Source organism: Sinohyriopsis cumingii, unplaced genomic scaffold (assembly GCF_028554795.1).
Source record: "Sinohyriopsis cumingii isolate HCF-2022 unplaced genomic scaffold, ASM2855479v2 utg000741l, whole genome shotgun sequence".
NCBI lineage: Eukaryota > Metazoa > Mollusca > Bivalvia > Unionida > Unionidae > Sinohyriopsis > Sinohyriopsis cumingii.
The window spans coordinates 205,001-218,139 of record NW_028315927.1 but is presented as its reverse complement, the minus strand read 5'-3'; the positions used below and the strand labels follow the sequence as shown (position 1 = coordinate 218,139).

General features: G+C 31.9%; 3 long non-coding RNA genes across 11 annotated transcripts in view; 2 read left to right on the top strand and 1 right to left on the bottom strand.

Moving 5' to 3' along the window:
- Positions 1 to 13,139, bottom strand: part of LOC149773249 (uncharacterized) — a 126,519-nt gene that overhangs the window by 40,646 nt on the left and 72,734 nt on the right. The gene's annotated exons all lie outside the window — the stretch shown is intronic.
- The window catches only part of LOC149773250 (uncharacterized), a 105,752-nt gene that overhangs the window by 33,039 nt on the left and 59,574 nt on the right, over positions 1 to 13,139 (top strand). The window lies entirely within an intron of this gene.
- Positions 2,521 to 13,139, top strand: part of LOC149773251 (uncharacterized) — a 33,572-nt gene continuing 22,953 nt past the window's right edge. Inside the window, exons 1-2 of the long non-coding RNA XR_016417430.1 lie at positions 2,521 to 2,932; positions 4,597 to 4,661. This is a non-coding gene — a long non-coding RNA (uncharacterized LOC149773251). The remainder of the gene's footprint in view (positions 2,933 to 4,596; positions 4,662 to 13,139) is intronic.

The following is a 13,139-nucleotide window of genomic DNA, read 5'->3' as shown; positions in this document are numbered from 1 at the left end:
CGATGTGCAAGAAAGCAGAGTCAGTATCTAAATATGATAGTATCGTAAGTAGAGTATTCATCGTGTCCGACAAGGTGGATGGTTATCACCATTTCTTTTGTGAATATTTGTAAATGACTTGGAGGAAGAGTCTGTCATGCATGGTATTGAAGATATCGCTTTTGACATATTACACCTTTTTAATCATTCTATACCACATTACCATCGGTTCAGGCCGGACTAAGTTATTGGAAAGATTATTGTTATGGAATTCACGTGCGCTAATGGACAACAATAAATTATAAATAAGTTTACATATTTTGGACGTGTTATGGCGTCTGGTGGTACTGACAACATTGTTAATGCAAACTAAAAAGCCGATGTTTTGCATGAAAAATATGTTGATTAATTTACATTCTTAAACAATCCATGCCATGAATATCTTTGACAAAACCATTAAACCTGTATTAAATTATTTTTGCCATGTTTAGGGTTTGCTACCCGTTAAATCTATTGAAATACTTAACTTATAATTTTTACAAAATGATATGTGGAATGAGGAAAACGTCACAAAACTGGTTTTCTTTGTGAGGCGTCAGGGGGTACGACAAATGATGGTAAATAGATTTTTAACATTGGTTTAATATGCAAGACGCAAGGGGAGACAGCTATATATGTATCACAAAATTATGTTGAACGATTTAAAAGCTCCACCCAATATTGTCAGTTAAGCATATTTATTTAAAGATTTATTGTCAAGATTAGGATTCTTTGAAGCTTGACTTAATCATGGGCCCAGTACCACTAACATAGTTTTTTTTAACATATATTTAATTTAAGCTTATCGGACAATTTTATCCAAAGTTTGATAGACCATCTTGATAGCAGTAGTCAGGCCTTATTGCAAATTTCGGAATCAATAGTTTATCTTGACAATTCCTAACGCAGAAATATTAGAAATACAATTGCTAAATTTTAGACAATCATCTTACACACTCGAACCTGGTGGACGGGTTAGACCGTATATACCAATTCATGATAGAGTTTGTTTTACTTGTGCTATTTGTTTCTGTGGTGGGGGAGGGGAACGGCTTTAGCGCCATTATTCAACGTACGCTATGATATATATATATATATATATATATATATATATATATATATATATATATATATATATATATATATATAACGGCGGCCAGAGAAGGCATTGATCGGTAAAAAATCACTCGGCCATCGGATGCCCACTGTCCTATGTGTGGCCTCCTTGAATATGAATATCATGTCTGTACTTGCAAGCTTATTATATAAAGATTTGAAAGCCAAATATACAGGTAATACTTAAGAAAGAAACAAATAAACATGTTTTAATTTACAGAATTTATCAACTGATATAATGTACACTATAGATGCGATACATTGCTGCTTAGTGTACTTCAACTAAAAAGATGTATCCGCACAGTCTGTTTGGCATACCCACGCATACTGTTTGGGGAATCCAAACAGTCCGTTTTAGGTTTCCACACAGTCCATTTAGGGCATCCACACAGTCCGTTCGGGGTATTCACAAAGTCCGTTTGGACTCGTGGAATAAATAAGAACTATGACTTTTGTTACGTGATGCCGTCTGGAACTCACGGTAGTAATGTATGGAAGAATGGAAACCAGTCAAAAAATTGGTTTTAAACAAAAAGTAGAATAAATAAACGGGTTTTGTTGGCCTGGATTGGCCGATGATGAACGTAACATTTTAGTAAAAGAATCGTTTGAGATTTGGCGCTTATCCTACTTGCAACTGAAAAAATAGATACCAAGAGGTTTTTCTGATGGAATTTGAGTTCTTTAACAGCCCTGAATATGGGAAACCCATTTCTAAAATTAACAACTGACTCTTTAGTGTGGAATTAAAAGCAAACGTTTCAAACACGTGCAAATCCAGAAAGTGCAGCGCTTGTATGGCTTTCTCTGCACAAAAAAAAAAGTTGTCATCAAGGATGAGTCTGTACAGATAAATATGTTTGATCATGGACATTCAGAAATTAAAATCTACTGAATTTTTAATATTATGGTGTCTCCATGGGTTTACTTTGGCAGTTGAATTAGTACCATGCGTTCTAAACACTGGTGCATGCATTATTTCAAAAAACGCATGTAGTTTTACCTAAAATAATGTTTTGGGGACAGATATGTTTCACAGTTTGCGTCCCAAAAAATATCGTTAACAAAATGGCGAATGTTTGTTTATTTTTGTTCTTACATTATCCGATTAGTTTTGTCTTGAAGAACTGGAAACTTAGTACATTTTTTTAAAAACAATGTGTACTTGAAACATTTGATCGACATTTCCTTTATAAAATACAAGGAGTGATATTAGTGCTCATGATAACAATAATTAATGGAAACAAGACGAGAATATATGCGATATTTGTAATGGTCGAACTTGTGACTTTTAGTTCGAAATTGAAGCTTTTGATTTTATTTTTATATTTTTTGCTGTGGGGGTGGGGTGGGTGGGTCAAATATCACCAAGTTTGACATGGGACGTAGTTTCATGATAATTCATTCCTTTTTGTTTGTCAGCTATGGTGATTCATTTAGATTATTCTCTAGTAATGAAACATAAGCTGGGGAAGTAAATAAGTGCTTGTATTCTAATTCGCAGTGCTATAATCATGTCCTATTCAAATACCATATTAGAGTAAATGTAGAATAAACGAATAATAGCTAGGGAGTTGAAAGGAGAGGAGTAATTTCAAGTCAAAGGTCAAACATTCTGAAGTTCCTATCAGCCCCAGGACTGACATCTGTATGATGAATCTCTAATACTTCGCACCATAAAGGCGGGAACAGGCAATTAATGCGCCATTTATTAAAAGTCTCTATGCCCGTTTACACGCTACCCAGACCGTAATTCTCCTAAGACGGATTCTATCACATGCAGGTGAATTCAAAACAGGTATTTCTATACACAAAGCAAGTTGAGATGGACTCTATTCACACAGTTCCTTGGCATTTTTTTCCAGCCATTAACATAGGTGTTAGCTATTTCAAAGTAGTGGCAGATGGTTACAGTGGCTTGAGCAATATATATATATATATATATATATATATATATATATATATATATATATATATATATATATATATATATATATATATATATATATATATATATATATATATATATATATATATATATATATATATATATATATATATATATATACATATATATATATATATATATATACATATATATATATATACATATATATATATACATATATATATACATATATATATATATATACATATATATACATACATATATATATATATATATATATATATATATATATATATATATATATATATATATATATATATATATATATATATATATATATATATATATGCATCCATCCATCCATCACATACATACATACATACATACATACATACATACATACATACATACATACATATAGTTATGTATATTTGATTTAATTTATATCTGGTGTGTAAGCTTTAAAATCTTTTTTATTTTTTTATTTCCTTATATGTCAAAATAATGCAATTCTGTTTACTCGGAACTCATACTTTTTCCAGAAAATAGTTTGACCTAGACTGTTTATTTTTTTAAACACACAAGGCTCACTTGGTTCCCGACCTTAATTAAAAATTAGTAACAGCCACGTGAACAAGTTATTTTTAATTTATTTTTATTGTAGGAATTGTAAGGTTGTGATCGAGGCTGTGTTGGATACGTGACCCTCGACTTAAAATAGTTTTTTAGTGAAGTAAGCAACTTTTATTCTCGGAGTAAAACGATTGATTCTTATCAAGGACATACAGGGGCTACGTCATTTTTTATATCTAAACATGATTAAGTAACCGTAATCCATATATCTGTTTTGCATAAAATTAAAGTTTTAAAGCATTGTTTAGCGAAATAATCTCAGTTGGGCTTCTTAACACTGAGACGTAAAGGTGTTTCTTTTGTTGTGTCATTTTGGGAATTACATTTTAATGTTTATTCTAATTATTTGGATCCTAAAAGAATAATCCGTTTCTCTGGAAATATTTTGAGTACTCATACAGAATTCTTGAACAAAGACATTTTCTTAAAAAATTTCTTCGGATTTTCGAAACCTGAGAGTTATTTCTTGTGATTCTACAAGGAACTGTAGACAACCACACTATATAGGATACAGCATATGTATTCGCCTTCCATCATGGAGTCTTAATCGAGAGTCGAACTTGAATTCATTAGAACATTTCATTATTAGGACTTCTACAGTTGTATTCGTGAATTATTCTTGGATTATTTTTGGATTTGATTCTTAAAACCGTAAGATCTTATGTTTTCATTTTTACAGTATTTTTCCAGAGAAAAAAATTATTTGTTAAATTTTTCAAAGCTTGTTGATTTTCACTCTTTCTTGTGTTGCTGTTTATTCGAGCCTATATATGTAACATAAGAATTGAGGGCACTAATCTAATCTTCTTTGTAAGATCAAAATTTAAATTTGGATTTGAAGCGTGAATATGCTTTTCACCCCGCATCACTGTATAAAGAATCGATGAATCTTGAAGATAGTGCCATGTATTATATTGCAGTTAAGAGGCTAAAGCCTGTCATATGCCTTCTTCGGCAAAAGGGATGAGTGTAGGAGTGCAGGAAGGTATGAGCAAATACATTGTTTTAACTTCTAATGGTCTATTTTAATATGTGGCTTGTCATTTATAGAGGAAATGACAGGAGTGGGTGGGATCCTGTTGTTGTTGTTGTTATTCTGAACGTGTAATACGTTTATATAGATAAAAATTTCACATCAAATAATCTGGAAATAGGGAAGCAAAAGTAATCCGCAGGAATTATCGATGTGTAAAAAATTTCCAGATCAGTATCAGGTGACAGCTTACATCCAACCAACCAACACACACACACACACACACACACACATACATACATACATACATACATACATACATACATACATACATACATACATACATACATACATACATACATACATACATACACACATGTGAATGAGTATCAACTAGTGTGATTTATTTGATAATCTGTAAACAATATCACGTGCGCTATGAGGAACAAACACTTCAAGAAGTTTCTAAGAGAATGAATAATTCTCCTTTTCGTATAAAAAAATGGTATGGATCGTCAGTTCTCATCTAATGATTCAATACATTTTAATACAAATAATCACTCTTCACGTGACTTTTTATTTCATGCCAATCAATATTGTGCATGGAGAGATAAATAGACTGTTTAAAGAAGATTACTGGATTTATAGGTTAGACGCTTTATATCCCATTGGCCTTTACCAAGGCACTGTATAAAATTGTATTTAAAAAAAGTAATAAAAGAAATGGTGTGCTGTATAACCTTTTGTAAATATTTAATTATATGTATGACTGTTTGTCTCTACATTATTATTATTACTATTATTATTATTACTATTATTATTATTATTATTATTGAGGGCACTCTTTTATAATGCCTGCTTTATACTTAAATGAAAAGAAAGACGCAGACAAGGAATTGGCCCAGACCAATACTGCCAATATAATCTGTCTACAGTCAACTCCACAAACGGCTATTACGATCATCAAGGAAATTTATTTGACTGTCATTGTCTGCGATAAGAGTGCCTAGGGTGTTTACTTAAAGAAAATATCCGCATCCTGTAGACAATAACTCAGATATTTGCCGTGACCCTTAACATTTCAGAAACTGAATACGCTGGCGTGGGTACTATTAAAATCTTTCGGTATATTTCAACTTTATGTACTGATTAAAAATGTAGATCTTAAACAATGCCACCTGTTTTGCATGGAAATTATAAAGAAGCGATCCCAGGATTTTGATGATTTAAGTTAGATATTAGTTTAAGCAAGTGATTTTAGACAATGGTTTATGAAACAGGATTGTTGTCATGTGTTACACACTTACAATTGGTTTTGTTTGAAGTAATGTGACACTCCAGGAAAGAATTATGCTTTAATTTTATGGAAATAAAAAAGGATTAAATATAACTTATCAAAAATACAAGTCTTACAAGTATACTTCTGGATCAGTTCTTCCAAAAATCAAATTTTGCACAAACATCACCCACATAGATTGTAAGCAGAGAACTATTGTTTTTTAATTTCGAATATTCCCAACATCAGTTGGTAATAATATTACATAATAAGCAATTCCCTCTAATTGAAGTGAAGTCCTAATAATTGATTATGTGATGTAAAAGGAATGTATCCCTTTATGTTTCTGGATGATGCTTTCAGTTTCTTTTAATTATCTTTGTCAATTTTAAGTTTATTTTATTTTAGTAGCCCAAAAAAGCCACACAAATATTTTTAAATAAAAACGCGTTTATTCAATAGTAAACCACATCCTTGCCTTACAATCCTTACAATACGGATCGTCAGTATTTGATTCATATTGGCACATGCTGAATATTTAAAAAAAAATGTATTATAATCATGACAGTGTTGCATATTGGGGGTTGGGGCGTTAAACCATAATTGGGTTATATTTAGATGAAAATGATCATGTATCGTGAATATCGCATGTCATTGGTCAATGTTTATTCCAGCTACAATATAGAAAAATAATGTTAGATATATTGAGCGCCATCAGACATATTTTATTGACCCATATATTACAAGCATTTGCAACAGATAAGGGCATATTCCCGTTTCGATTAATGCGATTGGATAACTACCATCAATATCATAAAAGAGATCACAGATAAAAACATTTTCGTGTACATTACCTGGACAGCCAAGGTGTTAATATCGATTGCGTATAACATAATTAGCTCTTTATTTCTAATTTACATGTATTACTTTTCAGTCTCTATTTTCCACGTTACCATAATGACAGGCATGCTGCTGCCTAGCAGAATTATCAGATACGCTTGCACGTCGTTGGTTGATAAACGTCCATTAGGAAATTGACTTTGTACATTATTGACAAATTGATAGTAAAGGCATCCAATCAAAGGAATCTGTACGACATAATTTAAATCTGCAATCGCTTTAACGTGTAGCCATTAAGAAACAGTGGATTGCTTTTCCGTAACCAGGCACCTTGCAGAACGATACAGATGAAGCACTTTGAACAGTATCAAAACCGGAAATAAATGTCACTCTGTATTGGAAAATTATTCGTACAAAATCTATATTATTTAAATGATTCATACAATATCTGTACTCTTCAAACGATTTGTACAATATCTATAATGTTTAAATCATTCGTACAATATCTTTACTATTTAAATGATTCGTACAATATCTACATTATTTAAATGATTCGTACAATATCTATGCTATTGAAACGATTCGTACAATATCTATACTATTTAAATGATTCGTACAATATCTACACTATTTAAATTATTCGTACAATTTTCTATGTTATTGAAACGATTCGTACAATATCTATACTATTTAAACGATTCGTACACTATACTATTTAAACGATTCGTACACTATCTATGCTATTGAAACGATTCGTACAATATCTATGCTATTGAAACGATTCGTACAATATCTATACTATTTAAACGATTCGTACACTATACTATTTAAACGATTCGTACACTATCTATACTATTTAAATGATTCTTATAATATATGTACTCTTCAAACGATTCGTACAATCAATATCATATTTAAATCATTCGTACAATATCTATACTATTTAAATGATTCGTAAAATATCTATACCATTTAAATGATTCATACAATATCTATACTATTTAAATGATTCATACAATATATATATATATATATATATATATATATATATATATATATATATATATATATATATATATATATATATATAAATGATTCATACAATATCTATATTATTTAAATCATTCGTACAATATCTATAATATTTAAATGATTCGCACAATATATATACTATTTAAATGATTCGTACAATATCGAAACTATTTAAATGATTCGTACAATACATATAAAATTTAAACGATTCATACAATATCTATAATATTTAAATCATTCGTACAATATTTATAATATTTTAACATTCGTACAATATCTATAATATTTAAATCATTCGTATAATATATATAATCTTTAAATCATTCGTACAATATCTAGTGTTGATTACAATTATGAGGATTGTCTGTTTTCTTGTCTTCTAATTACACCTTATGTGTCTTGCCAGAAGAATTAATCTGCTGTTTATTTAATACTTCTGGCAGGCACAAGTACAAATAGCAATCAACCATTTAAATAGTATATCTGGCAGAGAGTATTATTAATGACAATTAACGTAGTTAGACATAAGATAGCAAATATATTATCATCATAGAAAGCATACACGTAAGATATTAGCATCATAGAAAGCATACACGTAAGATATTAGCATCATAGAAAGCATACACGTAAGATATTAGCATCATAGAAAGCATACACGTAAGATATTATCATCATAGAAGGCATACATGTAATATATTATCATCATAGAAGGCATACATGTAATATATTATCATCATAGAAGGCATACATGTAATATATTATCATCATAGAAGGCATACACGTACATATTATCATCATAGAAGGCATACATGTAATATATTATCATCATAGAAGGCATACATGTAATATATTATCATCATAGAAGGCATACATGTAATATATTATCATCATAGAAAGCAAACACGTACATATTATCATCATAGAAGGCATACATGTAATATATTATCATCATAGAAGGCATACATGTAATATATTATCATCATAGAAAGCAAACACGTACATATTATCATCATAGAAGGCATACATGTAATATATTATCATCATATAAAGCAAACACGTAGCATACATAAACATATTATCATCATAGAAGGCATACATGTAACATATTATCATCATAAAAGCAAACACGTACGTATTATCATCATATAAAGCAAACACGTAACATATTATCATCATAGAAAGCATACATGTAACATATTATCATCATAGAAATGATACACGTAACATATTATCATCATAGAAAGCATACATGTAACATATTATCATCATAGAAATGATAGACGTAACATACACGTAACATATTATTTTACGTTTTAAACGATAAAGTGAATATTCATTTTGCTGCAGTTTACAAATTAGTTACATGCTTAAACAAATCTGGTCACGGCTGTTTCAAAATGAAAACGAATTTATAATACACAATTTATAAATGAAGAAAAATGATAGCGTAAATTTGTTTAAAAAAATGATTATGGTTATCAGCAACCCGTTTAGAAATATTTCTTGATTTAAGTTCATTTTGATTTCTTTACATGAATTAAAATAAGTTGTAAATAACTTTAAGTCACTTTAATACGTTCTGCTGCTTATATAATTTTATGAGGCTTGCTTACCAGCATTAATCAACTTAAATTAACCACGTGATGGCTCCATCTGTGCATTAAACATCTGGCCATCTTAATATTGTTTGATGATCGATCACAAAATTCTTCGAAAAGAAAGGCACGAAGTGAAATCAAAATATTCAAATATCAAATGTAAAATTCTCTACACAAAAAGTAAGATACTTTTGTTTATTTTTATTCTCCAAATTTACTTTTCTTCCCAGTTTCAACCATCGATAATATCCCTCACTGAATCCACAAGTATTGAATTTTGCATAAGCTGATATGGATGCCAAAGTCTTTATGTCAGACTTTAGTAGGAATATGTGATATAACGGCCTCTTGCAAATCTTTCGACTCCCTTTCTCTTAGATTTTACATACTGTTTAACGGCAACACCATTACTTCAAATACTGCCTTTGTGATATCTCAACACCATAACTTAATTCATACAAATACTGCCAAATTGTCATCTCAACAACATTACTTCATTCATACAAATACTGCCAAAGTGACAACTCAACGCCATTACTTCATTCATATAAATACTGCCTTTGTGACAAATCAACACCATTGCTTCATTCATACAAATGCTGCCAAAATTGAAATCTCAACACCGTTACTTCATTCATACAAATACTGCCTGTGCGGCATCTCAACACCATTACTTCAATCATACAAATACTGCCTCTGCTACATCTCAACACCATTACTTCATTCATAAAATACTGCCTCTGTGAGAACTCAACACCATTACTTCATTCATTTAAATAGTGCCAAAGTGACATTTCAACACCGTTACTTCATTCATACAAATACTGCCTGTGCGACATCTCAACACCATTACTTCATTCATACAAATGCTGCCTCTGTGACATCTCAACACCACTACGTCATTCATGCAAATACTGCCAAAGTGACATCTCAACACCATTACTTCATTCATATAAACACTGCCTCTGTGACATTTCAGCACCGTTACTTCATTCATGCAAATACTGCCTGTGCGACATTTCAACACTATTACTTCATTCATAAAAATACTGCCTCTGTGACATTTGAACACCGTTACTTCATTCATACAAACACTGCCTCTGCGACATTTCAACACCGTTTCGTCATTCATACAAATACTGCCTATGCGACATCTCAACACCGTTACATCATTCATAAAAATACTGCCTCTGCTACATCTCAACACCATTACTTCATTCATTTAAATACTGCCAATGTGACATCTCAACACCATTACTTCATTCATATAAATACTGCCAAAGTGACATTTCAACACCGTTACTTCATTCATACGAATACTGCCTGTGCGACATCTCAACACCATTACTTCATTCATACAAATATTGCCTCTGTGACATCTCACCACCACTACGTCATTCATACAAATACTGCCTTTGTGACATCTCAACACCATAACTTCATTCATACAAATACTGCCAAAGTGACATCTGAACACCATTACTTCATTCATACAAATACTGCCTCTGTGACATCTCAACACCACTACGTCATTCATACAAATACTGCCTTTGTGACATCTCAACACCATAACTTCATTCATACAAATACTGCCAAACTGACATCTCAACACCGTTACTTCATTCATACAAATACTGCCAAAGTGACATCTCAACACCATTACTTCATTCATATAAATACTGCCAATGTGTCATCTCAGCATCATTACTTCATTCATACAAATACTGCCTCTGTGACATCTCAACACTACTACGTCATTCATACAAATACTGCCTTTGTGACATCTCAACACCATAACTTCATTCATACAAATACTGCCAAATTGAAATCTCAACATCGTTACTTCATTCTTACAAACACTGCCTCTGTGACAACTCAACACCATTACTTCATTCATACAAATACTGCCTCTGCGACAATTCAACACCATTACTTCATTCATATAAATACTGCCAAAGTGACATCTCAACACCATTACTTCATTCATATAAAACTACCTCTGTGACATTTCAACACCGTTACTTCATTCATACAATTACTGCCTGTGCGACATCTCAACACCGTTACTTCATTCATATAAACACTACCTCTGTGACATTTGAAGACCGTTACTTCATTCATACAAATACTGCCTCTGTGACATTTGAAGACCGTTACTTCATTCATACAAATACTGCCTCTGTAAGATTTCAACACCATTACTTCATTGATACAAATCCTAACTCTGTAAGATTTCAACACCATTACTTCATTGATACAAATACTGCCACTGTGACATCTCAACACCATTACTTGACGGCTTCTGTGGCCTAATTGTTAGAGCGTCAGCCCCGGATGCATGAGGTCGTGGGTACGAGCTCCTGCTAGTCGTACTAAAGAATTCTAAACATTGTACTAACAGCTACCTCGCTAGCCGCTCAGCAATAAGAGGTTATTGTTAGGACTGGTCGGCGTGATGTCTGGATAATGTGACTGGGTGGAACATAATGTTACATGTCTGCGGCATGATGCCCCAGTGCTAGACATCACTTTAAACTGCAACACTGCAGACATTGTAGCGATATAACTGGAAGAGTGTTAAAGCTACGTTAAAAATCTATATCACACACACACACACACACACACACACACACACACCATTACTTCATTCATACAAATACTACTATTGGGACATTTCAACACCGTTACTTCATTCATTCAAATACTACTATTGGGACATTTCAACACCGTTACTTCATTCATTCAAATACTACTATTGGGACATTTCAACACCGTTACTTCATTCATTCAAATACTACTGTTGGGACATCTCAACACCGTTACTTCATTCATTCAAATACTGTCATTGGGACATCTCAACACCATTACTTCTTTGACAATAACACTGCCACCGGCATATTAAACACTTTTAAGTAATTTGTGTAAATACTGCCACCTGGACGTATCAACGGAGATATATTCGTATCTTAACTCACGTTGTCCAAGCAAATAACGTTCGCTTGTAGGTAAAAGAAGACGCATTCGTCGGTGATTACTACGCGTCACGTGATAATACATGCGCCCAAAATTATACTGACACAGAGTATAGCTTTGTTTTATATGGTTTAATGGTACATTAGAACATTCGTTGCTATATAGGGCTGAGTAAGTTTATGCGTCTCAAAAGGCATAGAAAACAAAGATAAAGGATAAAATCCAAAAATGCTACATCAACTGTTTATATAAAACGGTCTGTTTAAGAAAAAAATATCAAAGGCGTTATCGGCATGAAAATTATCATGTGAGGCGTCCTAGGGCAGAGAGGTTGTTAGTGGATTACTACCAGATGTGTGGGGAATATCAGGTCTGTTCTACATGCCCTACCTAACAAGAGTCGTTGCTATTTGAGGCGGTGAAACATGAAGTTGTCTTAATATATGTGTGTTAGCGGTGGAGAGGGGTAATTCATATACAAATTGCATCCATATCGACGGAAAATATTTTTTCATGTTTTGTTGGAAAATTAACAATGTAATAATTCAATTAATTTGGAGACAAAAAATCATTCAGTAGTGCTTTTTTGCAGAAACAGATAATGACAAAAATAATGAAAATAAAATATTTACAACGATCATAATTTTTTCTAGCTATAAATGTGAAATACTTTGAAGATTTAATCAATGGCAAATCTACGTGTTGTCATCCAAGAGGCCGCTGACTTCGTTCAAAGGATCGTTATCGCGTCATTAAGTGTTCGTTTCAGTT